This window comes from Solanum pennellii, chromosome 4 (genome assembly GCF_001406875.1).
Source record: "Solanum pennellii chromosome 4, SPENNV200".
NCBI lineage: Eukaryota > Viridiplantae > Streptophyta > Magnoliopsida > Solanales > Solanaceae > Solanum > Solanum pennellii.
The window spans coordinates 60,101,774-60,107,389 of NC_028640.1; the positions used below are offsets into that span (position 1 = coordinate 60,101,774).

Sequence of the window (5,616 nt, forward strand, 5' to 3'; positions counted from 1 at the left end):
AAAGGAAAAAACGTTCAAACTACCTTGGCAATCCATGTCTATTACAAAAACAACTTAATCTGAAATCCAAGTCATATAAAAACAAAAGAAGATGAAATTAAACATGAGAATTCTACTTGACTGCAACAGAATAACTACTACTTCAGCTCATGTACCATATCGAGGTTGTTTGTGTACGGTATGTATCTTCTCTTAGGATTTAATTGTCCTAGAGTCATAATAGTAGATCTCCACCTTCTGTCTATTCAGGTAATAAAGATATATCCTTTCAATTGTGTAGATCACCACTATGTCATTACCACTGTTTATACACGGTAATACGCTGCACAACACAGTACGGTTGTCAACAAAGGGATGTTTGAGACTTCTTGTGTCCAAGATTTACGCGCACACTACAATTCCCACTAATGTCCATTCCTCCGTACATATCTAACATAAAAACACCCCACAATCATTGTAAACAGTTACATAGAATAGTCATCCTTTACCTGAGTCAACGCACCATATCTCCAAGGTGGAATAGGCACACGTACAACTGCTGCAATCTCATTTTTTACATCAAATGCTAGAACACCATTTTCCCCATATAGCTTACAAGCTATTCAATCCTTGACGAAGAAGGTTGTGACTAGAAGAGATGTTTCTGATGAGAAGCATACTTGGTCTTGGGATACACATCAATTACTCCAATGCTAATTAATAATGAAGTCGAAGAAGTAGTTTCAACCCCCAAAATTGCTGAAATTTCTACTGAAGCAGGTTATAATATTTCACCAGAAGTTCTGGAAAAAATTAATGCACCTGATCAGCCTCTTAGTTGTGCTTGCATAAGGCCCACATAGATGATGGATTATAAGGTAACAACAATTCTTGTTAATGAAGATGTTCCCCACTTTTTTGCTTTGTTTGCAGATTGTGATCCTACAACTTTTGAGAATGCTGTCAAAGAGGAGAAATGGAGAAAAGCTATGGATGGCATGATTCTATTAAAGGAAATAACACTTGGGAGTTAACATATATTCCAAACGGGCACAAAACCATTGGAGTCAAGTGGGTTAATAAGACGAAACTGAAAGGAAATAGTGAAATTTAGAAGCACTACAACACATTTGATTATTAGGGATAAATTATTTCGTCATTTATAAAGCACATTTCGTCAGAAAAATTTTGTGACAAAAAAATTTCGTCATTCAGTCGTCACTAAAGGTGAGTCGCTAAAGACGATTCAATATTTCGCTGCAAAAGAAATTCCATTAACTATAAAACAAAAAAATCGGCACAAAATGCATATTATTTGTGAAGAATTTGAATGTCATAAAATGTGTATTTTTTGTAGTTGATAAGAGTAATTTTGTCACTAAGAACGTTATTAACACCGACAAAACTATTTGGTCACTAATTATTTTGTTCAATTAGCGACGATACCAATCGTGTCTAAAATTTTATATATAAGTAGAACAAAAAAAATTTCGTCACTAATGACTACCTTTTATATACAAAAAAGTATTTCGTCCTCAAATGTATAAATTAGTGACAAGTTTATCACCCTAATGAAGAATTTTGTAGTCGAATATATCATCTTGTCATTAAAAGTATGATTTTTATTGACATCATAAAATATTAAATTAATATATATCCGATAAGGAGGGTACTAGAAAAAATATATTTTCACTAAATGTATTCAGATTATGACAAACTAATTTAAGTTGTGATGAAATTTCATGAAATGTTATATATAGTAATAGCAAAATGTTAAATCTTTTGCCACTAATTAAAAACATTTGATGAAATTTAATTATTTCATATTCATATTATATTTGACTATAAATTGCATAAATTGAAAATAGAATTGAACACCCATGATCATACAATAAAGATTAACTAAAACTATAGTAGATAATATCTCATTTCAAGCTCCTTAATAAAAGTAAATATGTCATATACTTGATTACTAAATATTACTCCTTAAAGTAAGACAAATACCTGGAGTTTCTTCTAAAGTATAAAAATGTGGCTACATTTAGCTTTCAAGTAGTCTTGATTCAATTCTCACCTCTTATAACTGTGGAAAAAAAATGGACAAAATTATGACTTAATTCAAAGTGTGTTCATCTTGAGGTAAAAAGATGGAATCTGTAACACAATCTATGTAATCAATATGTTGTAATGATCAGTTTCATAAACACTAAATAGAAATGCAAGCATACTAATATGAAGGTCAATAAGTTGGAGCTGAAGATAAAACGATTTTATCCCATAAGAAATTGATTACGCTACAAGAATGCTACTTACATCCCTCGTCTTGTACCTTCTAAGGTCAATCTTGTTGATTTCCAACAGAGCAGCAACAAGTTAGATGAGCTCAATGTCCAAGTTTAGGGGTGAATATCTAGGATCACATGTTACAGAGAGTTCATCCATGGGTTTTTCACTTTCCTTTTAGTTACTTCTTTAGTTTTAACATTTCTTTTCTTTTATCCTTTGTTTCCTTTTGCTTATTTCCTGTTTAGATAGTCATGACCTGTTCTTGGCCAGGCTTTTAGCTTTAGCTTGTATATAATTTGTTTTGAATAAATTGGCCTTGAGCCAAACCATTTTATTTAAAAAAATTAAAAATGATCAACATTCAATTTGATCTGTATTATCCTTAAGATGTTGACTAAACCACATCATCTATTAGTGAATTGGATTTACTTTCGCAAAGTAACACATCTCCAAGACAACTCTATGGAGTAATATCAACTTTAACAATAACAATTGTCTAATTAATGAACCCAACAAAATATGATAAAAGAGAGTATTGAATATTCTCATGGATAAAAAGATATCTCAAATTAAAGCAAAAACCAAGTCTAAACATTTAACAGTAACATATTCTTGCATATCCAAGTCTTAGATTCCCAAGCATATACAGATGGTTGGCATGTTAAAAAAATCAACCAATATATTAATTAATCTCAATCGTATCTAGACTTATGAAATCACTAAACTATGATCATAATATTATATACTATATCAGCTAATGCAAGCATTAGAGTTGTTGTATAGGAGTACTAACTTTTACTATATAAGTAGAAATTACACGAAACCTTTCGCCTACTAAGTATGAAAATCAGAATCAAATTAACGAGTAAATACAAATATAAATGAGAAGAAAAAATAAAAATTGAAAAGTTGAGCACTTTGAACTTTCCTACTTTCCTCAACAGTATAATACTTCATTGATTACAATTTACACGTCTTACTTTCCTTTTTTGTTTGTCACAAAAAGAGTCTTATTTAAAAAGAAAATGATAGTTCTATGAGCTACTAGACTTCCCTAATACTGATAAATTTCCTATGAAGAATTAAGAAAAAATAGACCAAACCATCATTGAATAAGATGACTTACTTGTGTAAAGACAAAGAGATACATAGAGATAAATGACCTTGAAGGTGCCACCGCGTAGTGAACGTGAAAAACCCAAACAGAGGATATGATCCACTGACTGTATGATTGTACCTAAAGGAAATTATTGCATTTTGTAGTTAGGGTTATAAAATGCAACATACAACATATCGACACTCTTAACATTACTTTAAGTGAAAATTGAAACGAGCTATTGAATGAAAGCGAAAGAGGAAAAACGATCAGCCTGTCTAGAACTATTAGTACCACACGCATTGGTCAATTGTCACTATCATAGGCTATTATTACATATGCATATTAAATAATATTTACAATTTTAGGTTGAAAACTAATATTATCTGATCGAAAACTAAAGGAACTCCTGATTTTGCATTTTTCCTATATGTTGACTTGTTCATAATGTACTAACTATTCAGCAACTCACATTAGGGTTCTCTCAACCATTAATGGCTGCAAGAATTATATAATTTTAAATAGTAACTTCAAGAGAAATCATGAAGTTGATACAGCCTAGCGAGTGTGGCATCTATATTTTTGCAGTTCATAGATTCTTCGTTTTCAAAATAATTTATTTTTTGACAGCACATTACTCATGGCATTACCCTTTGAGATTACTTCAAACACATCGCTTTCGAGTTGAGAGTTTTTTGAAAACAATCACTTAAGCCCCGGCAAGAATAAGGTCTACTTACATCCTACTCTGCCCAAATGTCCGTTATGAAACTACACTAGGTATGTTATTGTTGGAGATAGATGATAAAACATCAACATAAAATCCATTCGTCAGATGGTTTATGATTTCTTTTAAAAGGATCCACATTCTCAAATTAATAATAAGACCAATATGCCCTACCATATCCTAGGTTTGTCAAGTAAACTTTAGCAAGAAATCCATTTTATGAACAAATAAGACTGAGCCTTTTATCTAATCAAAAGCTTCAGGCGTAATTTTGGATTCCATCTGTCATTACCACCAACCCTCCACCTTCTCACACACAAAACATAGGCTTATCTTAAGCTCAATTTACGTTGAACTCTATGGACTCTAACAGTCATATTTTAAAGCTCAAATGTAGCGTGAAAAAACATAGCAATTGAAACAAAATTAAGGAGGAGATTCAAAAGGGTTGCTTTATATTACCTGAATGGATCAATTTTTGACCATAACAGAGGAAACAAAAGAATACAAGAAACTCTATAAACACAAAAAATTAGTGTATCTATGATTTATGTTCACCTCACCTCTTTGTTGTGCGGGTCTCCGTTTGATTACATCTTCGTCGATACTCCCAATTAAGACTGCATATCAAAGAATATATCTACTTTGGCTTTGTGCTTCTCCAAATAACTATAGCATCCCCAAACAAAATCATACAATTTTCTGGTCCAAAAGCTTTGGATCTTATATCAAAAGAAGAAAATTAACAAAAAAAAAAAAAGAATTGGTGGAAAAGCTGCAAATTAGGAAAAACATAATTTAACTTAATTGCAAGTGTGAAGCACTAGACATTTGTAGAATTGGAAGCAACAACTCAGTAGATTTTGGATACAACATAAATCAAAAGAATAAAGTAAAACCTAATTACACTGGAAAATAAATTAGTGGATCTATGATTTATGTTCACCTCACCTCTTTGTTGTGCGGGTCTCTGTTTGATTACATCTTCGTCGATACTCCCAATTAAGACTGCATATCAAAGAATATATCTACTTTGGCTTTGTGCTTCTCCAAATAACTATAGCATCCCTAAAAAAATTCATACAATTTTCTGGTCCAAACACTTTGGATCTTATATCAAAAGAAGAAAATTAACAAAAAAAAGAGAATCGGCGGAAAAGCTGCAAATTAGGAATAACATAATTTAACTTAATTGCAAGTGTGAAGCACTAGACATTTGTAGAATTGGAAGCAACAACTCAGTAGATTTTGGGTAAAACATAAATCAAAAGAATAAAGTAAAACCTAATTGGACTGGAAACTAAATTAGTGGATCTATGATTTATGTTCACCTCCCCTCTTTGTTGTGCGGGTCTCCGTTTGATTACATCTTCATCGATACTGCTAATTAAGACTGTATATCAAAGACTATATCTACTTTGGCTTTGTGCTTCTCCAAATAACTTTAGCATCCCTACACAAAATCATACAATTTTCTGGTCCAAAAGCTTTGGATCTTATATCAAAAGAAGAAAATTAACAAAAAAAA

General features: G+C 31.5%; 1 long non-coding RNA gene across 1 annotated transcript; it reads right to left on the reverse strand.

The window, feature by feature from the left end:
* Positions 1–1,946: 1,946 nt before the first annotated feature.
* LOC114076741 lies at positions 1,947–4,830 on the reverse strand. The gene is made up of 3 exons (XR_003577728.1): positions 4,652–4,830; positions 3,392–3,502; positions 1,947–2,062 (listed from the first exon to the last, which is right to left on the reverse strand). It is a non-coding gene; the product is annotated as an uncharacterized LOC114076741 (long non-coding RNA).
* Between the last annotated feature and the right edge of the window lie 786 nt (positions 4,831–5,616).